The sequence below is a fragment of the Triturus cristatus genome, chromosome 3_1 (assembly GCF_964204655.1).
Source record: "Triturus cristatus chromosome 3_1, aTriCri1.1, whole genome shotgun sequence".
NCBI lineage: Eukaryota > Metazoa > Chordata > Amphibia > Caudata > Salamandridae > Triturus > Triturus cristatus.
This window is the reverse complement of record NC_140583.1, coordinates 1,059,737,958-1,059,762,411: the sequence shown is the minus strand read 5'-3', so window position 1 is coordinate 1,059,762,411 and position 24,454 is coordinate 1,059,737,958.

Sequence of the window (24,454 nt, the reverse complement as noted above, 5' to 3'; positions counted from 1 at the left end):
GAAGCCGTCTGCTGAGGCAGATCGAGGGGAAGAAAAGAAGGTCGACCTGGAGAGACGCGCCGAGAGAAGTTTAATTCGGCACTCCCGCCGCAACTTTGGCTTCAACTGTTGGCATGCCTCACAATCCGTGGTGCTGTGATCCTCCCCCAAACACCACATACAAATGCCATGAGGGTCCGTCGGCGACATAAGACGCCCACACGACATGCAAGCTTTAAAGCCCGAAGGCATTCGCACACTGTTCCACCAAGAGAAAGACCATGATGAAGAAAAAAGGGCCGAAACAGGCCCGTAGCAAGACCGGATCCGCGTTGCACGCGGAAAAGGAGAAAGCTGACGTAGGTGCACCAGGGTGGGGCTTATGTGACCTCACTGACATCACGTATGCGGACGATACCTAGTCGGAGTCACGTGGTGCCGCCCTGCCCCCTGGCACGCAGGGATGCTGTGGCAAAAAGTTCCCAGATCCAGTCTCACGCCGGGGGATAATTCTACGTGAAGGAATCTGCGGCTAGTAGTCTCTATCAGATAGTCAAATATGCCCTGTGTCACCTGGGGATGCAGGTGCCATTCGTGATCGGACAGATGACAAATGCTCAGTTAGTTTGCTCTGGCATTCAGGTTATCTTGCCAGGTGGTTGTGATGCAGATTGGGGTGTACAAGATCTCCCTACTTCCACGGATAGAGTAATTTCACAGTTACACGCACATACACTCACCATACACTAGGGCCCATTTCACTAACATACACTCAAATACTCCACCAGCACTGAACCTGTGGAAAGAAAACTCCTAAACACCCCACATCTACACTGAGGTCGATAAGACCTAGTTATTGTAATTGTCCTGAGACATAATCTAAACAATCTATACAACAGTAATCAAATAGAGTACTCAATAATTGACAAGAAATAATCACCAACACCGTATTTAAAATTATGATTCTTTATCTAAAATTAGTCAAAAGAAATTAATCAGAGTAAATCATTTTCTCATAATTACCTATTCTAGCTAAATGTCAGAATGGGTCATCAGGACAAGTCTCTCAGTAGAAATCTCCCGAGTCACCGTCCTCACAGCATCGATCCTCACCAACGCAGGTTTCAAAAATGCAATGACCAAACCCTCTCTAAGCTAACAATATTTATAATGAAACTTGCAATATTATAGAAACATAAAATGTTCTACACGTCCGCTGAACCGCTGAGCAGAGCGAGCAGGAAAGGATGTAGCATCGCTACATTTGGAAAATCTCCGCTCAGAAAAAATCACAAAAATAAAAAGACAGAACAGGAACTAAAAAAATGTATCTTTCGACATCCACATTTCCTCGGAACTAACATGATGACTTCAGAGTCCATTCAGTTCATTCTTTATCGCTCCTTTGTCCTCCAAGGTTATTCAGACGTTTCTTGGTTCTTGGAGACTTGCCCAGCACTGCTACTGTCCTCACGGAAAATTTTAACCAGGCGAAGACTGTGGTCAGATGACTTCGACCATATTCAGCAAGGCCCTCTCATCACAAATCTCTCACTCGAGGCCAGGCTGCAAACGGCGGCCATTTTATTTTAGGCCAAAATAGACCATCTTAATTAAAAGAGACAAAAACAACGTTACCACAGCATAGTGATTAAACAGTGTTAACCCCACTAATACCCTTATGTGTATGTAATTATCTAGCCTTTGCAACACAAAAAAGCATTAATTCAAAAGCGTTTCGTGCTTTAAAATAAACAGCACTCAGCAACGTTTATTTAATAAAACATGCACATTTATTAAATAGCAATACAAAAGCATTCCCTCGTGTCGGTTTTCTTCTCATTAGTACATGTTGGTAAGTTTAAACATATACACAAAACAAATAATTAGTGATTAATAATTAATAATTTTAATTATGACAAATAGACAAACCAGAGCTTAAAAACCCAATAGATTTTCATCAGAAAATTCTGCTCCAGCAGTTGCCTACTAGAAAGATGTTTGCTGCTCCTGCCACCTCCAGAGATGTGCAGCCTCCTGGCTCAGAACCCTAACTGGCTTTGTTTGACGCAGTACCACATAGCAGTTATTAGTGAGAACCTGCATCAGCTACCCCCCATGGAGTGCAGGAAAGCCTTCAGTTTCAAACAAATGAGCCGAGGCTCCAGAAGTCTGATGAGGAGCTGGCTTTTCGCCTGAGACCAGAAGACTGCATCTGTGACCACTGCAAGCTCTTGGTGGGGAAGAGAGCGTGGTCTGCTACCAGGCAAAATGTGATTGTCAGCTATCACTGCAGATCTTGGGCCATCTCCTTTGAGACCTTGTTGAGGCTGGAGAGGCAGCCTTGAAAGTGGGATGGCTCGGTTTTCAGGTTCCATTGTAGAGCCTGCATGTGCCTCCTGGTGTTGCTGATAAGGGTGCCTAGGCCAATAGACCAAGAAACCTCAGATCCATCCTCACATCAATCCTGTACTAAGCACAAAATATTGGGATCTTAGCCTGAATGTTCGGTATTTATTGCAGTGGAGGAAAATCCTTCAAGTTCATGGTATCCAGAATTGTCCCAATCAATGGTAGCCTCTGTGAGGGTTCTTGCGGGCTTCAGCACTTTTATGGTAAACCCCAAAGATGCAAAGAGTTCTGCAGTCATTTGGAGGTGAAGGTGAGCAGAGACCACCGCCAACGCTTTCATTAACACCAGAAGGGCAGAGGTGAGGCCAAACAAGAGCAAAGCAAATTTAAAGTGTTCATAGGCAACATAGAACAGCAGGTAACGCCTGTGAGACTGCAAGACTTGTGTATGAAAATACACTGTGCAAGTCCAGGACACCATTCAGTCGCCTGGGTCCAGGGCAAATGGAACCGAAGCCTTTTGAATTTGTCCTTCCACAGGAAGGCATTTAGATGCTAGAGATCTAGAACAGAACTATCTCCTCCGACCTAGCACAAAAAACAATCCTCACCTCTTTGAGTACGGTACCCATTCAGTGGCATCTTTGGACAGTAAGAGATGTACATAGTGCCAGAGGATTGATAGGTGCTCCTCAGATAACCATTCCATGTGGGAGGCCAGAGACCGACTACTGGTGCAATAGAACTAGGGCCCTGAAAGGGATTACCTGAACCCTAGAGAACAGTTCGCAGAATGGGGAGGATGTGCGGGCGGTAAGGAATCTATCACTAACTAATAACTCTCTTACAGATATATCGTTACACAAGTAAGTAACTTGTGCATCTGAAAGAGAAACGTTAGTGATAGATTCCTTACCTTAGAATACATACCCAAGCAATACCAACCTCGGTGGGTCTGCGAAGTGAGATGACACCAGGAAGTCACGGAGAACTGAACGGCCAAAGAAGCCGTCTCTCCGGACCTGACTGTCAAGGCAATAGTGCTTAGTGAAAGTATGCAACGAGGCCCAAGTGGCCGCCTGACAGATGTCTTGCAGGGGGACACCACGCCCCAATGCTGTAGTAGCTGCTGTCGCCCTTGCAGGATGGGCGCGTAGCCCATCCGGAGGTTCCCTTTTAGCTAGAGAGTAACAGGCTTTAATGCACAAGACAACCTATCGGGAGATAGTTCGCTTGTACACAGCCCGGCCTTTCTTGGCGCCCACGTAGCCAACAAAGAGATGGTCATCCACCCGAAACTCTTGTGTGCGGTTGAGATAGAACGAAAGCGCACGTTTTGGGTCCGTCCAGACAGTGGAGCCTCTCCTCTTCTCTTGAAGGGTGCGGAGGCGGAAAGAAAGTGGGCAGAGTTTGCCCAAGATGAAAGCTAGAGACTACTTTTGGTAGAAAGGAGGGACGTGGTCGAAGCACAACCTTGTCCGGATGAATCGCCAGGAAAGGAGGTTTACAGGAAAGAGCTTGGAGCTCACTCACCCGCCGAGTGGAGGTGATGGCCACCAGGAAGACAGTTTTCAAAGTCAATAACCGCAAAGGACAGTTATGAAGAGGCTCAAAGGGAGGGCACATCAAATATGTGAGAACCAGGTTCAAGTCCCATTGAGGCATCACAAAAGGAATACGAGGGAAAAGGTGAGTAATCTCTTTGAGAAATCTATTGACAACCGGGGACTTGAAAAGAGAGGGCTGATCAGGCAGCCTAAGAAAGGCTGAAAGAGCAGAAAGGTAGCCCTTGATAGTGCCCATAGCAGAGCCCTGCTAGGCCAAAGAGAGAAGGAATAATAGGACCTCAGAAAGAAGGGCAGCATGAGGATCTACAGCTTTCGCTGTGCACCATGCCACACATTTTTTCCATCGACAGGCGTACACCGTTTTAGTGGAGGGACGCCTGGCTGCCAGAATCACATTACAGACTTCAGGAGGCAAGTCAAATGGAATCAGCTGTCACCGCTCAATCTCCACGCAAGGAGTTGGAGGCTGGACAGGTTTGGGTGGAGGACCGTCCCTTGTTGCTGCAAAAAGAAATCCTCACAAACAGGCAGTCGGATTGGGGGATCCACGCTCATACTGAGTAGCTTGGGATACCAAACTCTTCGAGCCCAGTCCGGTGCCACAAGATTGACTTGGGCCCGGTTGCATCTGATCTTCTTCAGCACTCTGGGCAGAAGTGGTATAGGCGGAAAGGCGTACAATAGACCGCAACTCCACTTGCGACGAAAAGCGTCTCAGAGTGAGTGCCGCCTTGGAAACTCCAACGTGCATCACTGCTGACATTGCGCGTTCTCTTCAGGGGCGAATATATCTAACCAAGGTTCTCTCCAGTGCTGAAAGAGATCTTGTGCCACCTCTGAATGAAGACTCCATTTGTGATCCAACATGCGCCTGCGGCTGAGTTAGTTTGCCCTGGCGTTCAGGGTACCTACCAGGAGTTGAACCAACAAGGAAATGCCTTGACGTTCGAGCCACGTCCAGAGACGTAGAGCCTCCTGACATAGGGTCCATGACCCCACCCCGCCCTGCTTGTTGCAGTGCCACATGGCGGTGGTGTTGTCTGTGAACACTTTCACTACTCTCCCCTTGACAGAGGGAAGGAATGCTTTCAGTGCAAGTCAGATCGCCCTGAGCTCCAAAAGGTTGATATGGAGCTTGGACTCCGCCGGAGATCAGAGGCCTCTGATCTCCGCCTCTCCCATGTGGCCACCCCACCCCAGGAGGGACGTCACTACGTCACTACTGTGTGCTCTGGTTGGGGAAGGGAGAGGGATCTGCCGCTGACCCAACGCTGGTCCGTGAGCCACCACTGCAAGTCCTGTGCAGTGCCCTCCGAGATCTGGACATAGTCGGACAGGTTTCCCTGATGCTGCGTCCACTGGAACTTCAGTTCCCACTGCAGAGCCCGCATATGCCATCTGGCAAGATAGATCAACAGGATGCAGGAGGCCATGAGGCCCAGCAGCCTCAGGTTCTTCCTGACCGACACCCAGGTCCAGGGCCGAAAGATCAGAATCATAGCCCGAATGTCCCGGACTCGCTGTTAAACCCGAAACTGCGCCGTATCCGGAACCGCTCCGATGAAGAGGAGCTTCTGAGAGGGAATCAGGTGCGACTTCGGCAATTTGATGGAAAACCCCAGCAAAAGCAGGAAGTTGGCCGTAGTCTGGATGTGGGAGACAACTGCCTGGGTCGAGCCCGCCTTCAACAGCTAGTCGTTGAGATAGGGGAAGACTGAAACCCCTGATCTGCGCAGATGAGCTGCGACCACTGCCATCACTTCCGTGAACACCCGAGGGGCGCTGGTTAGGCCGAAAGGGAGCACAGTGAACTGAAAGTGCTCGTGGCCTACCATGAACCGTAGGTAACGCCGGTGGGCCGGCAGGATGGGTATATGAAAATAAGCATCCTGCAAGTCCAAAGCTACCAGCCAGTCTTGCGGGTCTAGGGCAGACAGGACCTTAGCAAGCGTGAGCATCTTGAACTTCTCCTTCCGGAGGAAGCGATTGACGTTCCGGAGGTCTAAGATAGGACGCAGGCCCTTGTCCTTCTTTGGAACCAAGAAGTAGTGGGAGTAACAACCACGACCTACTTCTGGCGTCGGAACACGCTCGATGGCCCAAGAGGGTCGCAACTTCCTGCTGGAGACGTGACAAGTGATCCCCGACATGCGGTGGTACTGAGGTGGCACGGCTGGAGGGGTAGACTCGAAGGGGAGGGAGTAGCCCCTTCGGACTATTTGCAGAACCCACCTGTCTGAGGTGATGGTGCGCCAGTGGGGAAGGTGATGGCGAATCCTACCACCCACTGGCGTCTGGTGGGCATGAAACACCGGACTAGGGAGGCGGCAGGGGCGGTGATGGATTGACCAGCCCGCTGTCCTCGGGACCCACCACGGCGGGTCCCACGTCCGCAGCTGCGCTGAGACTGCGGCTGCGCAGGCTTGCGGGTCTGAAAGGAACGTGCTTGGGCGCCTCGACCCTGACCACGAAAGGAGCGAAGAGTGGACCCCGAAGGAGTAGGTGTGGTGGCGAGACCCAAGGACTGGGCCGTAGCCTGAGAGTCCTTAAAGCGTTCCAGGGTACTATTCGCCTTGTCACCGAAGAGGCGTGTACCATCAAAGGCCATGTCCAACAAAGTGTTCTGGACATCCCCGGAGAAGCCAGTAGTTCTGAGCCAAGCGTAACGGTGGAGCGCTACCATTGTGGAAAGTGCCCTGACGAGAGAATCGGCTGTCTCAAGCCCACAACGGATAGTAAATTTAGCTGAATCAGAGGGCCCTGTTAACTTATATTGATTTTATGGATAATAGGGGTCTAAAAATAAATGTTACAAAGACTTTTGTGATGTCTTGTGGGAAGGGGAAGAATAAGTGTAGAAGCCTATCTACGGTGGACGGCAGAATTGAATCAACTAAAACGTTTTCTTATCTTGGAATTTTGCTGGAGGATTTGGGTTCCTGGGGACCAGCGGTTAAGAGAAGGACGCTTTTGTTTAAAAGGTCAACCGGGGCATTGATGGGGAAACGGCCCCCGGGAATATTATTGAAAATTTACCAAGCAAAATGCATTAGCATTGCCATATATGGGGCGGGGTCTGGGGTTTTCACGACGTTTCGTCTATCCAAGTGGTTGAAAACGCTTTTTTAAGGTTCATTTTAGCCGTTCTCCGGAGTTCTTCCATTTTTAATTGTCATAATGAACTGGGAATTTCCCATATCTCCGATTTGATTAAAATCCAACCAATTTTACTTTGGCATAGAGTTTGGACCTCTCCTAGTTTAGGCCTGAATCGTGAGATTATAAAAGATTCTATGGGATTAGATCAGGCCCAAAAAATTCCCTGGTTAAACCATATACGTAATTTATCGCATGATTTATGTAGACCTGATTTTTACTCTAATCCAGACACTATGAGCACTTTATCGAGAAAGGAGCTTAAATCCTTATGCTTAAATCATTTTGAATCCCTTAGATTAATGGCAGAGATAAGTAAAAATTCTGTGACTCAGCATCAACTGAGTCTGTCTAGTAATTCTATTCAGCTCTATTTAGTGTGCTGCTTACAGGAATTTGACAGATATATACTGACAAGGTTTAGATTTGATTGTTTCCATCGCCTGGTTTCTTTTCCTGCTATAAATGACTGGTCCAGGAATCTCTGCCACTGTCCTTGTGACAACGTTGCATCACAAACAACAATGCACGTTGTTCTTTTTTGTAAATTTTATGTTAACCTCTTCAGTGCCCCGCCCTTTCCCCGCCCTGTGCCGGGCGTTGCATTAGCGGGCGGGGTTCATGACGAGATAGTCCCGTCATGGGCACAGCGCAACCGCGCTCCATGACGAGACTATCTCGTCATGGGCACTGAAGGGGTTAAAGAAAGAGCTAGATGGATTAAGCCTATTTTAAAGCAGGGAGGTTGGCAGCAATGTCGCCCGGCATTTCTTTTTTTAAAACTATTGGATAACGTGTACTGTATTGGAGCAATGACGGGGCTCTTGAAAAGTATCTTGAGGAAAAGAAGAAGTTTAACCTGTTAACTCTTGCGCCGTAAAATTATGTGTAATTGGATTAGCTGTATCTACTAAGGTATTTTTAATGTAAATCTCAAATGATTTGTTTTTATTGTATTTTGTGCTTTTATGATTGTACTATTTTTAAAGTCGAATAATGCATTTACTGACTGACTGACTGACTAGCTGCCTCTCTCCCTTCGGTAATGGCCTGGGAGAGAACCGCCCGTGCTTCCACAGGGCACTGAGGCAGCACCTGTGCCACGGTGTCCCACACAGAATGGGAATAGTGGCCCAACAGGCACGCAGTATTCACCGGTCGCAACCCGGAACTGGCAGAAGTGAAAATCTTTTTCCCAAACAGATCCAGTTTCCTAGATTCCTTGTCTGGAGGAGCAGAAGGGAATGCGCTTGGCGAGGCAGAAGCCTGGACAACCAGACTCTCAGGCGTCGGGTGTTGTGTGAGAAAGCTGGGGTCGCCTGCGCCGGGCGATGGCGTCGTGACACACCCTTATCAACAGGATGTCAGTAAGCACCTCGTTGAAGGGCAGCAATGGCTCCGCGGAGGAGGACATGGCTGCAGCACCTCGGTCAGGAGATAGGTACAGACGGGAGCTTGAGGTTAAGAGCCTCAGCCGCCCTAAGCAACACCACTGAAAAAGTCCCAACCTCCTCCGTAGCCACGGAAGAAGGGGACAGTGTACCAGGGTGTGGGGAGAAATCCAGATCCACTGGACCCTCCATGTCTCCTTCCCATTCACGCTCATCCTCGCATTGAGCTGCAAGAGGGTCTTCAGACCCCTCCCAGTACTCCCCTTCATCCACCGGTTGTTGAAGAGGCAGGTAAGGTAGAGGTGCCCGGGGAAATGGGACAAACTCCCTACCAAGAAATAGAATCGGGAGGTAAGAGATTAATCCTGGTTCGGGGCCGTCCGGTGTCGGCGCCGAGGGCAGAGCCGGCGGTGCCGCAGGGTATGATGCCGGCGTAGCCGAGGCCAAAGGCGGCGGCACGGGGGCAGATCCACCCAATGGGTCCGCGGGGCCCGAAGGCGCTTCGGAGGGACCTGAAGGGGCAAAAAAAATGGCGCAAGGCCGACACAAAGGCCTGTACCTCATCCGGAGTCGCGTGCGGGCCTGGAAAGGGTGGGTAGGCCGCAGGCAACAACGGAGGCTCCAACGGAGCCGCGGGGGAGTGACCGGCCACCCCCTCCACCGCATCCCGCGACCGGTGAGGGGTAGAGGAAGAGCGACGTCGCTTCTTTGACTTTTTATGGCGCCTTGACTTACTGGTCCCAGATTCCGGCGAGCGATGCTGATGGCTCCGTGACCGGTCCCTCGACTTCACCGGAAGCGGGACCTCGATCGGCGCAGAACCGATTGCCGGCCCTCCAACAACTTTTGGGAACGCTCCGGCAAAGCTTTCGGCGCCATGGCCCGACAATCGGGGCACGCCTCAGGATTATGGGCGTGCCCCAAGCAGAAGAGACACACTTCGTGCGGGTCCACTACCGACATGTTCCGACGGCAGGCCCTACAGGACTTAAACCCGGGCATCCCTACTGCACCAGGAGTCGAGTACTCGACAAAACAAGTCGTCAGAAACCAAGTTAAAACTTTTAACTAGGGGTACCGCTCTCTCTCGGATCTGCGCTGCTACGCGGAAAAAGAGAGAACTGACGTCAGCGCACGTGGGCGTGTCTAAGTAGCTCCGACGACATAATCTCGGTGGCTACGACGCCAGCAACGTACGCGGAGCCGAACAACGACACCTACCGACGTGCAGGGGTACTGCTGACTAAAACTTTCCGGATCCAGTCTGACGCCTGGGGATATTCTAAGGTAAGGAATCTATCACTAACGTGTCTCTTTCAGATACATCCATTTGAAGAAAGCATCAATCAGTTTGTAGTCTCTATCAGGGGGATTGTTTAGAAACGAGTATGGGTTACGTTTTCTGGTCGAATGCTGTGCAATAATACATTTCCAGAGTCGAGTGCTTATTTATTTCAGAGTTTTCTATAGCACGAACCAGACCCAAAGTAGGGTATCAGAGCGCTTTACATAAAGAGCAAGGTGTAAAACATATTAGGGACATTGTATAGAAAACATAGCGTAACAGTAGCAGCATATAGGAAAAGGGTCCAGGTGAATAGTAGCAGTGAGAATTGTTCTGGAACAAAAAAAAGATCGAGTTCGTGTTGGTCTTCGCTTCGCGGTCTCGTTGACTCGAGAGTAGAGGAAATTAGGAGGTTGTATAGCTGGGGTCGTAATTGTGCAGATTTAAAGTAGGAATTTGCTCATAAGGAGTAATTTAGCTTCCCTTTTGAAGAGAGGTGTAGAGGAGATTTTTCTGATGTGTGGCGGAAGCGAGTTCCATATTCTTGGCACTGCTCCGGAAAATGCTCGGTTGGAGGTTTTAGTCTTGTTGAAACGTGAGGGTTTCAGAAGTAGATTGTCTGAGCTCCTAGAGTGTCTGTTTCCTCCCGATAAGGTAAGTTTTTGGGCTAGGTACTGGGGGGTGTTGTGGTGAAGCGCCTTGTGAGTGATGCAAGCCATCTTTAGGTGGATTCGAGCTTCATAGGGTAGCCAGTTGAGTGCCTTCAGGTGTGGTGATATGTGGTCATATTTCCTAGATCCTGTTATGAGTCTTGCTGTGGCACTGAGACAGACTTTTAGAGGGGCGGTAGAGATTTTGGGAAGCCCGGAGAGGGTTGTGCATCCGTATTCCAGCCTTGAGATGACAAAGGACTGAACTGCACTTTTGAAGTCCGATTTCTCAACAAATGGCTTCATTTTTCTGAGATAGCTGAGGTAGAACCGGGCGTTTTTAGCCAACAAGTTGATATGACTTTGCATGTTAAGGTTCTTATCCAGTGTGATTCCAAGTGATAAGGTGGAGTCTACCAGAGTCGGAGTGCAGTTCAGAGCAGTGATCATTTTGATCCACTTCTTTGTCTCCGTGGTGTTATTAGGAGGGGAGATTAAAAGAAATTCAGTGTTTTATGAGATTAGCTTGAGGAAGCTGGTCATTAGCCATTGGACGGTCTTTTCGAGAGCTAGATTCATTGCCTTTATCCCTTCAATGGAGGAGATCTTGATGTACAGGTGGGTGTCGTCCGTGTACATGTGGAAGGAGATGTTCGCGTGCTGTAGTAGATCAGTAAGTGGTTCGACATATAGGTTGAATAGCGTGGGGGATAGGGTAGAGCCTTGTGGAACTCCTAGTAGGTTAGGTGAGGAAGCGGAAAGATTTTTGTTGATCATGTACGATTGTGTTCTGTTTTCCAGGAAGGATTTGAACCATTGAAGGACTTTCCCAGATAAACCCATCCTGTATTCTAGTCTTCTTAGTTTGTCATGATTGACCGTATCAAAAGCTGATGAGAGGTCGAGTAGGACTAGTAGGCATGTTTCATTGCAGTCAAGAGCTTGAAGGGCGTTGTCTACTATGTGCAGGATGGCTGTTTCTGTGCTATGGTCAGGTCTGAAACCCGATTGGTGGATGTTCAGTAGGTTGAAGTTCGTGATGTGTTGGTTTAGTTGTTGCTGAACACATTTTTCCAAGACTTTAGCTAGCATGGGAATGTTGGTTATTGGTCGGAAGTTGTTGGGGTAGGAGGTGTTAGCTGTGTTGTTTTTTTAGGATAGGGGTGACTTGTCCTGTTTTCAGGCAATCCGGGATGTGACCTTGTGCTAGCGAGAGATATGGTAGAGGTGGGGTAGGCATGTTTGCAAAGTGAACTCTCTATCTGGTGGGTTGGTAGGGAAGGCACGGAGGTTGATCCTGCTTGTGAGAGTCGTATTCTGTGCTAGGAAAGCTGGATCACCCGGGATAGGGCAATGGTGCCTTGCTATTTGCCTATTTACTGATGGTCCAGGACATGGCTTTGCCAATGTTCCAAGAAATGTGTCAGTTAGAGTCTCATTGAAAGGCAGCAGGGGCTCAGTAACAGTTTGTCTGAGTCGGAGGACTTTGGTGAAAACTTTGGTTTCCACCGCCAAGGTGGGCAAATGTGGGTCAAGAAACTCTGCTGCCCTTCTTATCACCACTGCCAAGGAGACACTTTCATTATGGTCAGCCCAGGTGAGGAGACCAAACCAGTGTCTTAAGAAGTATCCTGATCACCAGTGTCTTGAGAATTATCCAGTCCACTGGCATATTGTAGCTCATCATACCAGTTGTCCTCAGTGTACGATTGAGCAAACTCATCTCCTTCATAACAGTCATTTTTGGAGCCTGTGCCAAAAAGGTTCTGAAGGAATTGGCTCTCCCTTGAGGCAGGAGGGGAGTATCAGAGTTCGATGGGTTGCCAGAAGGTTGTGTACCAGTGCAATCAGGGCATGGCCTCAGTCGATGCAGTCTCAGCTCTTGAGTTGCAGAGCACTATTGGTTGCACTTCATCTGGCATTGATGTCTATGCTCTCGGGAATGGTGCCTAGATCAATGGCAGCACCGCAGCCAGTGTAGGGCCTGTAATAGGTGCTGAGTTTCCAGCTGCAGCAGAGGGCGCAATCAGTGGCAGAATTTCAGTTGGAAATCCTTGCGATTCAATGAGGCCAGGAGGAATGCCAGAGGAAGACAGCTGAAAAGACATTGAATAGTTTCACAGAACTCGCAAATTTGCGGCAGTGTCACTAAGGGACATGAAAACTCTGGATGCTCTGGGACGAGAGTCTTACTCGACTCTAAAGGAGATCAAGATCAAGAGGCAGATTTATGCCTTTTGAAGTGTGCAAGACAGGTTGGAAGGGGCAGAGTCCAACTTGTACCTCTTATGCTTCTTTTTTTTTTACTTACCAGAGGATTTCAATAGTGATGAACTGAAACAAATTTAGGGATGGGAAATTGATCTTATTTTTGACCTCAACCGGTCACAGCGTAGAGTCTCCTGGTTCTTGGCGACATACAGCTTCGCCTCACGGTCCCGGATTGCCTTCAGAGTCATTAAGGCACAGTTGTTAAAGACCTTGTGCTCATGGTCCAACCTCAAGCACCAAAGACAAATCGGGTTGCGATCCATTAGACATTTGCTTGCAACAAACTCTACATGGTTTGAACCCTGCGGTTTTAGAGAAGTGACATTTTCCCTTGCACACTGGTATTCAAAATTATATTCAGAAAGTAGTCTTGTGAAGAGACAAGGGGTGCTCTGGATTATCATCTGGTGGTGCAGAAAAAAAGGAGCTGGAGCAAGCTCACATTAGTGATGCTTATTTGTGGCTCTGCACATCACTTCTGGAGTGGAACATTGGCGAGAAGGTGCATAATGGCACCTACCGGAACGAAGGGTTGTATGATAGAAGCACGCATGGCTGAACCAGGCGTGTCTCTACAACGCGGTCCCAACAACGAATGCGTCTTAACCATGTATTCCTTTACCATGCATGCCTTTACAACAAATTTTGTTGTAAAGGCATGTTTGATAAAGGGAGATGCATGGTAATTTACCACTACCCCTCCCCCTCATCCCCATAAGCCCTAAAACCCATCCCCCCTACCTCGCCTCCTGCCATGAGCCCTAAATCCAACCCCACCCTGCCCTTTAAACTACCCCTTCCCCTCTCCCCGCCCTGAGACCTAAATCACTGCCCCCTTTAAAAAACAAACAACCAGACCCCTAACGCCCTGAGCCCTAAAACCGCCCCCTACACCTGAAACACTCCCCCGCTAAACTGGGCCCCAGCCTTAAACCTACCCCTTCCTGAGCCATAAAACCCTGCCCCCCTTTTAAAAAGACTGCCCTGCCCTCCCGCCCTGAACCCTAAAACTGACCCCATCCCTAAAATCTACACCCCCAAACAGACCCCAGCCCTTTAAAATACCCCCGGCCTACTGCCCTAAAACCCTGCCCCCTTCCAAAAACTACCCCCAGGCCTAAAACCAACACCCCCAACCCGGCCCCACTTACCTGTCCGCGTCTAGAGCTTCCTGTTCCGATGCTTCCTCTCTCCACCCATCCGTACACCAGACTGCGATCTGCCTTAACCACGCATATGCGTGGTTAAGTCAGATGCGTGATTCAGACAAGCGTTGTTACGTTTACGGGAAAACGGCCCGTGTGGCTCATCCCGTGTTATAAAGACCATTTCCCGAATGAAGGGTAACTGCTGAAGATTTTCTCGATCCAGTCTGATGTGTGGGGATTATTCAAAAAGTGAGGTATCTGTGGTTAAAAGTATCCATTAGAAAGAGTCAATCAGGAAACTGACGCGTGCAGGGTCCGACATAGCTGCTCACAGGAGACCTGTTGTAAAATCTTCCGGATTCAGTTTGGAGCCTGGGGAATATTTTAAAGGTGAGGAATCTGTGGTTAGAAGTATCCATCAGAACATGGTTTTGACCATGTAGCCATCATGGCATCCATGATGGTGCCATTGAATGGAAGTAGGGGCTTTGATGTCGCTAAATCTCATCAAAACATTTGCCTTAGTCTCAATGTAGGGAATCGGCAAATCAACAACTTCAGCTGCCATCTGAACCACCAATTAAAGGATTATGTCACTTACCCAGTAAGCATCTGTTCTTGGCATGTAGAGCCGTAGATTCACATGCTCGGCATACTCCTGACATCCAGTGCTGAGTCCGTATGTTTGCAAGCCGTCCCTCCCCGAAGAAGTCTTTCCAATCACGAGGCAAGGTGACTCCTCCTTTCGGCTATAGAGCGCATGGGCATCGACTCCATTGTCAGATTGTTTTCCCACAGAGGGTGAGAATGGAGTGAGTGAGTGTGAAAAAGATATGTCCATGCATATATAATGTAAATAATGAGAACTGCGACAACTACAGGTGACCGGGGAGGTGGGAGAGTACATGTGAATCTACAGCTCTACATGCCAGCAACAGATGTTTACCCGGGTAAGTAACACAATCCATTTGAGACGTGTGCTGTAGATACAGATGCTTTGCATAGACTATGTAGCAATACTCTCCCAACGCGGTGGCTAACCAGTAGACGTTGCAGTTGTCTGAAAAAGTGTTTTTAGCACTGCATGCCCTACATTGGCTGGTTGGTGTGCTAACACATCCACACAATAGTGTTTGGTAAATGTGTGTGGTGTAGACCATGTTGCTGCTTTACATATGTCAGCTATAGGAATGTTACGTAAAAAGGCCATAGATGCCCCTAGTTTGTGAGTGGAATGCGCTCTGGGGGTATAAAGTTCTTTGAGCATTTGCATAGCAAGTTACAATGCATTTAACAATTCATCTTGAAATGCCAGATTTAGAGATAGGGTTGCCCTTGTGAGGTAGTTCAAATGCAACAAACAGTTGCTTTGTTTTGTGAAAATCTTTTGTTCTTTCAATATAATACAGTAACGTTCTCCTGACAAGGTGTGTGAAGAGCTCGTTCTGCTACAGAATCAGTTTGAGGGAAGAACGCAGGTAATTCAACTGATTGGTTAAGAGGAAAAGTAGAAACCACTTTAGGGATGAATTTTGGTTCGTGCAAAGAACCACTATCTTCATGAAGCTGAAAGAAGGGTTCTTCTAAGGTTAATGCCTGTAGCTCACCAACTCCCCTTAAATGAAGTGATTGAAATTAGGAAGGCAACCATTCATGAAAGGAACTGTAAGGGACAATTGAGTAATGGCTCAAACGGAGGACCCATGAGTCTAGTAAGTACAATGTTGAGATTCCATACCGGTGCTGGAGGTATTCTGGGTGGTATTACTCTTTTTAAGCCTTCCATAAAGGCTTTAATCACAGGGACTTTGAACAAAGATAAATGGTGGCTGTTTTGCATATATGCAGCCACTGCTCAGGGTGCAGTCGAATAGATGTGTAAGCTAAATTTGATTGCTGTAGGTGCAGAAGATAACAAACAATGTTTTGAACAGAAGCATCTAAAGGATTAATCATGTTATTAAAATAAATAACAAATTGTTTCCATTTTTCTGTATAACAAGCTCTGGTAGTGGGCTTTCTTGCTTCTTTTAGAATAGTCATACAGTTTGGTGGCAAATTTAAGTATTCAAACTCTATGACTTCAGGAGCCAAATCGCTAAGTTGAGCTCCTTGGGGGTTTGGGTGTCTGATTTCTCCATGGTTCTGAGTAAGAAGGCTGGAATTGAGGTGTAGCTTTTGATGTAGAACTACTGAGAGTTCCAGAAGTGTGGTGTACCATGGTTGACAGGCCCATGTGGGAGCTACTAAAATCAGTGTGAGCGATATCTGAAAGAAACACGTTAGATTCCTCACCTTAGAATATTCCCAGGCGTCAGGCTGGATCCGGAAAGATTTTTTGTAGCAATACCCCTTGCGCGTCGCTAGGCGTCGTCTGCGGCTCCGCGTCCGTCGTTGGCGTCGTGTGCCGGAATTACGTCGGAGTACTTAGACGCCGCCCTCACGCGCTGACGTCAGTTCTTCTTTTTTCCAAGCCAAACAGCGCCGATCCGGGAAGAGCTTACTGTGAGAAGTTGGCCTGATATATGATGTCACTAGTTCTAGTGTACACCTTGTATCAGTCCAAACAACCCTTATGGTGATTGGTTGTAAAGTCAACCTTATAGACCAGCTATCCTAGTGGTAGCATGGACAAGAGCAGTCTTAGGCTAAACTCTGTATGGCATGTGAAGCCAGCTGTTATACCATTTGTAATCCCTTGAATACCAAATGAAAGGACACCACAACAGATGTATATAAAAAATAGAATGTATTTATTCTAATCAAAATACCCTCAGCACTCTTTATGAGATTCGAGGTAAGTACAACACAGTCTTATTTAAGCATACATTAAGTCACACAGGTAAGTAATACAGTTAGGCCCTAGGGGCCACGCAAACCATATACTAAGTAAGTGGTATAAGAACCACTGTCACGAACACAGGATAGGCCTAGGCCTAGGGAATCGCTGGGGCTACACTATACTACCAAAGGTTAGGAAGTGGGAGGCCCACGGGATTCAGGTGCAGAGTGGAAACACTCACGCATAATGCGTAAAAGTCAATAGAAATCGTAGTAGTAACTAGGAAGTCGAGACATAGAAACTAGACCCTAGGATAGTCAATACCCTTGTGAGCACCGGACTACTCAAGTTACCTAACCCATGGGCTGCGGGTGCATAGGTGTGAACTTGCGTCGGGTTTCGTCGTTGACTCCTATGGATGCCTGAAGGAAAGTTGCTGACAGGCAGTCAGTGAAGAGTGTCCGGTGGATCCCAAGGATGGGATCAAGAAGGAAGGTACCTGCAAGCAGAAGGGACAGAGTCTAGGTCACCAGCCAGGAGCCAGGAAGGAACCAGGAAGGAACCAGGCGATGTCGTGAAGATGCAGGTGAAGAGGTGAAGCTTGTCGCAGCAGCCACGGGTAACAGGAGGCGTCGAGAACGACCAGGACCAGGAGATGAGCTGTCCCACGAAGGCTCTTGCTGTCGGCGTCGTCGATGTTGAGCTAGGACCCAACAAGCCTTGGCAAGCGGAACCCACACAGAATGGAGGACTTGCTTCTGGTGCAGACCAGGAAGGTCTGGGGTGCTTCCCTTTCACAGAGGAGCGAGTGCCAGTCTGTGTAGGAGAGTAGGGTCTGCTTTCTATGTTCACCCCCACTTTTTGCTTTTGCTTTACTGGTTTTCGACTTAGATGTGGCTGTGGGCCTGATAACCAGACCCACAGCCCTGCTGTTCTCTCTCTAAATTGATACTATGTACTTTAGGTGCATAACCCATTTGGATAGGATCACCTTATTGGCCCCTGTACAGTGTACCTTAGGTACCCAGGGCATAGGTGTACCCTAGGCCTACCAGGGGCTGCAGCATGTATTATGCCACCCCTGGCCTGGCCTTCCATTATGACACAACTGGCTGATCACTCAGCTGAGGCAAGGTTGTGTAATCACTCCTTGCTTAGGTGTAGTATTCCTATACCTAACTTACATATAGACACATGTGTACCTATCAGCCACTCCTATGGCAGGCCTTAACAATCCTGGAGGCAGAGTGCTTGGTAACATGTGAGATGGTGCTCTAGCATGAGCTGAGCCTGTCTGCAGCTTTCGGAACCATGTCCTTATAGCTGTTCTATGATATAGCCTACCATATACTCTTAAAGTGCCTTATAATCTTAAACGGTTATGGTAACTATAGTTTGGCTTTATCAAAACATGTCGTGTAAGGTGTCTAGCACTTTGGAATAATACCCCCATCCCATTTCTGGGGATGAGGATATCATCCCTCCCTTCTAGAGGGAGAAGACATGTTGTAACCTGCTTACCCGGTTAAAGTTAACCAGCTGGGCTGTGGATCTGATTAGCAGGCCCACAGCCACATCTAAGTCGAAAACCAGTGAAGCAAAAGCAAAAAGTGGGGGTGAACATAGAAAGCAGACCCTACTCTCCTACACTTACCACTTAGTCAATTTTTGGCTAAACTTTTTTGACTCTTTTTGGTCTTCTGTCGACTCGACTCTGGTGCCGGTAGGATGCCCAGGTTTAAAGCCTGTGACTCCTGTCATCGACTGATGTCCGTGACGGACCACCATCGCCGGTGCCTTTACTGCCTGGGGGCTGACCACGACGCGGAGTCGTGCCCCGATTGTCAGGCCTTGACCTCGAAGGCTAGGCGGGAGCGGTCCCGTAAGCTTCTCGAGCTTCAGCACTCTGCTCCGCGCCGCTCACGGTCCCGGTCCAGGAGGAGGTCCAAGGACCGGTCGCGGAGCCGCAGTCACCATCATCGCTCGTCGGGCTCGAAGTCTTCGGGTAAGTCGAAGCGTCAGAGCCGCAGGAGCCACGTCCGTCCCCATACCCGCCGGTCCCTGGGACTGACGCGACTCCGGCGGAGGTCAGTGCCTTCCTCTCGGCCATGAGGGGCCTGGCTCCGCCGTCGACGCCTGCCGGCGCGCCTTCAGGGCTCGACTGGGCGACATCGCGTGCCGGCGGCTCCGGCCCCGGCGCCGTCGACGACTTCGGTCCCGACGCCGCAGGTCCCCGAGGGATCCAGGCCTGGACGACGCCGTTCCCCAGTTTAGCCCCTGTCCGGGCCGGGCGCCGGTGCGGCGCCGCTTGAGGCCGCCGATGGATGAGTATTTCATCTACCGCCCGGCTCCGATCATTCCTCCTGTTTATCAGGAATCGGATGACGGGGGCGACTGGGAGGGGTCTGAGGACCCTCTGGCCATACAGGGCCAACTTTCACAGGACTGGGCAGATGAACTGGGGGATGCCACTGGTCTGGACACTTCCCCGGACGCTGGTTTCATCTCTCCTCTGACTGTGGCCTCGGAGGAAGGTGCAGCTTTTTCAGTGGTGCTGCGCAAGGCAGCCGCAGCCCTGGGGCTCGAGCTGCCTGCTGTGGCCGTGAGGACTAAAGTCCTCACAGAGGTGCTTCAACCGTCAGCAAGCTCCACTGAGCTCTGTTGCAGTTCAATGAGGCCCTCATAGACGTTCTGCTGGGCACTTGGTCCAAGCCCTCCACAGTTCCTCCTGTGGATCGGAACGTGGCCCGGCACCACCACCCTGCTCCGGGCAACCCCAGTTTCCTGTCCCAACACCCCACCCCGAGAGTCTGGTTATCCAGGCCTCCACTTCCCAATCCTCCTTCCCGTCCGCCCCTCCGGATCGGGAATCCAAGAGGCTCGAACAGTTCGGAAGGAAGCTGTTCTCTTCCCCGAGTTCGGTCTTTGAACACCGCTTGCCTCTTGGACCGTTTCTCCCACTCTCTGTGGGATACAGTGGAGGACATGCTGCCCCTGTGTCCGGAGGAGGCCCGGACACGTCTCTCCCAGGCGCTTGCTGATGGGCGAGATGCAGCACGACATGCCATACTGTGTGGACTAGACACCACGGACTTGCTGGGTAGGGCGATTTTCACCACGGTGGCGCTCCGGCGCTACGCCTGGCTGTGGTCCACGTCTTTTTCGGGGGATGTCCAGAGTTCCCTCATGGATATGCCCTTTGATGGCACTCGCCTTTTTGGTGAGAAGGCGGATAGTGCGCTGGCTCGTTTTAAGGACTCCCGGGCTACGGCCAGGTCCTTGGGTCTCTCGGCCCCACGGCCGCAAACTTCCGCCTTTCGCCCCTTTCGTGGCCAAGGAAGGGGCGTTTCCTCACGTCCGCCTAGCCACCGTCCGCAGACCCAACCTGCACGCGGACGCGGACGTGGATTCGCCGTGGAGGTACAGGAGGACAACGTGCCGGTCAGTCCACATCCACCCCGGCAGCATCCGCCTCAAAGCCCACCTAGTCCGAGCTTTCAGGCCCATTCCACGCCAGTGAGACGACCCCTCCAGCCATGCCACCGTATATCGGAGGATCACTTGAATCTTCTGCGGGAGGAAGTTACGGCCCTCTTGGCCAAAGAGGCCGTTGAGCGCGTTCCTGGTCCAGAAGTAGGCCGTGGTTGCTATTCCCACTACTTTCTGGTTCCCAAGAAGGGCAAAGGGGGCCTACGCCCTATCTTGGACCTCAGGAGCGTCAACGCCTTCCTCCGGAAAGAACGGTTCAAGATGCTAACTTTAGCTCAGGTTCTGGCTGCCCTCGACCCTGGAGAGTGGATGGTAGCGTTGGACTTGCAGGACGCCTATTTTAACATCCCCGTCCTGCCGGCCCACCGGCGTTACCTGCGGTTCACGGTGGGTCAGGAGCACTTTCAGTTCACCGTGCTCCCCTTCGGCCTCACCAGTGCCCCTCGGGTGTTCATGAAAGGGATGGCGGTGGTCGCAGCTCGTCTGCGCAGATCGAGGGTTCCAGTCTTCCCCTATCTCAACGACTGGCTGTTGAAGGCGGGCTCGCCCCAGCAAGTCGTCTCCCACCTCCAGACTACGGCCGACCTCCTGCATTTGCTGGGGTTCTCCATCAACGTGCCGAAGTCACACCTGACTCCCTCCCAGAAGCTCCTCTTCATCGGAGCGGGTCTCGATTCGGCGCAGTTTCGGGCTTATCCTCCAGAACAGTGGGTCCGGGATATTCAGGCTCTGATTCCCATCTTCCGGCCTCGATCCTGGGTTTCGGTCAGGTTTGTGCTGCGGCTTCTGGGGCTGATGGCCTCATACACCCTGTTGGTGCATTACGCCAGGTGGCGAATGCGGGCTCTGCAGTGGGACCTGAAGTTTCAGTGGGCCCAGCATCGAGGCAACCTGTCCGACCATGTCTTGATCTCGGAGGGCACTGCGAAACAGTTGCAGTGGTGGCTCATGGACCACGATTGGGTCAGAGGCAGATGCCTCTCCCTACCCCAACCGGAGCACGTAGTAGTGACGGACGCGTCCCTCCTGGGATGGGGTGGCCATATGGGAGAGGCGGAGATCAGAGGCCTCTGGTCTCCGGCGGAATCTCAACTCCATATCAACCTGTTGGAGCGGAGAGCAATCCGGCTTGCACTGAAAGCCTTCCTTCCCTCTGTCCGGGGAAGTGTCGTGCAGGTGTTTACGGCCACACCACCGCCATGTGGTATTGCAACAAACAGGGCGGGGTGGGGTTGTGGACCCTTTGTCATGAGGCTCTGCGCCTCTGGACATGGCTGGAACACAGGGGCATCATCCTAGTGGTTCAACATCTGGCGGGCTCTCTGAACGCCAGAGTGGACAAACTCAGCCGCCGGTGCATGATGGATCACGAATGGCGTCTGAACTCGGACGTGGCGCAAGGTCTCTTTCTGCAGTGGGGGGAGCCTTGGTTAGATCTATTCGCCACCGAAGAGAACGCGCAATGTCAGCAGTTCTGCGCTTTGGAATTTCCAAGGCGGCACTCGCTCGGAGAAGCTTTTCGTCGCGAGTGGGGTAGCGGTCTGTTGTACGCCTTTCCACCTATACCACTTCTGCCCAGAGTGCTGAAGAAGATCAGGCACGACCGGGCCCAAGTCATCTTAGTGGCTCCGGATAGGGCACGAAGGTACCGGTATCCCGAGCTACTCAGTATGTCAATCAATCCTCCGATACGACTGCCTCTTCGGGAGGACCTTCTGTCGCAGCAGCAGGGGACGGTCCTCCACCCAAACCTGCCCAGTCTCCACCTCCATGCGTGGAGATTGAGCGGCGACAGTTGATGCCATTTGAGTTTCCTCCTGAAGTCTGTGATGTCATTCTGGCAGCCAGGCGTCCCTCCACAAAATCGGTATACGCCTGCAGGTGGAACAAATTTGTGGCATGGTGCACAGCAAAGGCTGTGGATCCCCTTTCCGCCCCTCTTTCTGAGGTTCTACTCTTTCTTTGGCCCAGCAGGGCTCTGCTCTGGGCACCTTGAAAGGTTATCTTTCTGCAATCTCTGCTTTCTTACGGCTTCCTGATCAGCCTTCTCTTTTCAAGTCCCCTGTTGTTTCACGCTTTCTTGAAGGCATTACTCACATGTTTCCTCCTGTCCCCTTCGTAATGCCTCAGTGGGATTTGAATCTTGTCTTGACCTTTCTGATGTGCGCTCCCTTTGCGCCCCTTCACAATTGTCCACTTCGTCTTCTTACTCTTAAGACTGCTTTCCTGGTTGCTATTGTGAGAAGTTGGCCTGATGTATGATGTCACTAGTTCTAGTGTACACCTTATATCAGTCCAAACAACCCTTATGGTGATTGGTTGTAAAGTCAACCTTATAGACCAGCTATCCTAGTGGTAGCATGGACAAGAGCAGTCTTAGGCTAAACTCTGAATGGCATGTGAAGCCAGCTGTGATACCATATATAATCCCTTGAATACCAAATAAAAGGACACCACAACAGATATATATATAAAATAAAGTGTATTTATTCTAGTCAAACCCTCAGCACTCTTTATGAGATTCGAGGTAAGTACAACACAGACTTATTTAAGCATTCATTAAGTCACACAGGTAAATAATACAGTTAGGCCCTAGGGGCCACGCAAACCATATACTAAAGAAGTGGTATAAGGACCATTGTCACGGAAATAGAATAGGCCTAGGCCTAGGGAATCGCTGGGGCTACACTACACTACCAACAGTTAGGAAGTGGGAGGCCCACGGGATTCAGGTGCAGAGTGGAAACACTCACGCGTAATGCGTATAATCGATAGAAATAGTACAGTTTTGAAATAAGCAGTTTAGGGACACTTCTGAAGCAACTAGAGAGTCGAGACTTGGAAACTAGACCCTAGGATAGTCACTACCCTTGTGAGCACCGAAGTACCCAAGTTACCTAGCCCACAGGCTGCGGGTGCATAAGTGTGAACTTGCGTCGGGTTTCGTCGTGGACTTCTATGGATGCCTGAAGGAAAGTTGCTGACAGGCAGTCAGTGCAGAGTGTCCGGTGGATTCCAAGGCCGGGATCAAGAAGGAAGGGTACCTGCAAGCAGAAGGGACAGAGTCAAGGTCACTAGCCAGTGACCACGTGGAACCAGGAAGGAAACAGGCGATGTCGTGAAGATTGCAGGTGAAGGGTGAAGCTTGTCGCTGCAGCCACAGGTACCAGGAAACGTCGAGGACGACCAGGAGGCGAGCTGTCCCATGAAGGCTCTTAATGTCGGCGGCGTCGAAGTCGAACTAGGACTCACCAAGCCTTGGCAAGCGGAACCCACGAAGAACGGAGGACTTGCTTCTGGTGCAGTCCAGGAAGGTCTGGGGTGCTTCTCTTTTGCAAAGAAGCGGAAGCCAGTCGGGAGGAGCCAAACCAGCAGTGAAGATTTAAAGGTGTGTCGTCACTGAGGCCGCTAGCCAACGGGCAAGCAACCGGACAGACGCGGCAAGCAGGAAAATGCAGATGGGCACCACGCAGGACTCGTGGAGTGTGGGGGGCTGATCTTCGGTGCAGATGGTGCTTGGGGTTGGGGCTTCTCAATCCCCGGTGCACAACTTCGAGGGTACCTCAGAAGCTGCGCTGGAAGATACTCGCAACTTTTCCCAGGTAGCCGGTCCCACGTCTCTCGTCGCCTCCACGGATCTCAGCTCGGCTGTGGATGTGGATCAGGGTCGGAGAGGTCTGGAAGTCAAGGCTCTGGTCGGGCTCTGCAGTCGGTCCCTCGTAGAACTTCAGCAAAGCAAAGGGTAGTCTCTTGATGGTGCCAGTTTGCACAGGGTAGCCACTCCTTGGCCACAAGGGAGATTCTTCAGTCTTCTTCTTTCGTCGAATGTCGAAGGTCCAGAGTTTCTGTTCAAGTTGCAGGTTCAGGATAATCTAATCTCCTGGGGCCCAGCTACCACTCTTATACTAATCTGGGGGGCTGGGTTGCCTGCTAGGTCACGCCTTATGGGTGGGACCTGGGAGGGGGGTGGTTACAACATGTCTTCTCCCTCTAGAAGGGAGGGATAATATCCTCATCACCAGAAATGGGATGGGGGTATTATTCCAAAGTGTTAGACACCTTACACGACATGTTTTGATAAAGCCAAACCATAGTTACCATAACCGTTTAAGATTATAAGGCACTTTAAGAGTATATGGTAGGCTATATCATAGAACAGCTATAAGGACATGGTTCCGAAAGCTGCAGACAGGCTCAGCTCATGCAAGAGCACCATCTCACATGTTACCAAGCACTCTGCCTCCAGGATTGTTAAGGCCTGCCATAGGAGTGGCTGATAGGTACACATGTGTCTATATATAAGGGCAGATATAGGCATACTATATCTAAGCAAGGGGTGATTACACGACCTTGCCCCAGCTGAGTGATCAGCCAGTTGTGTCA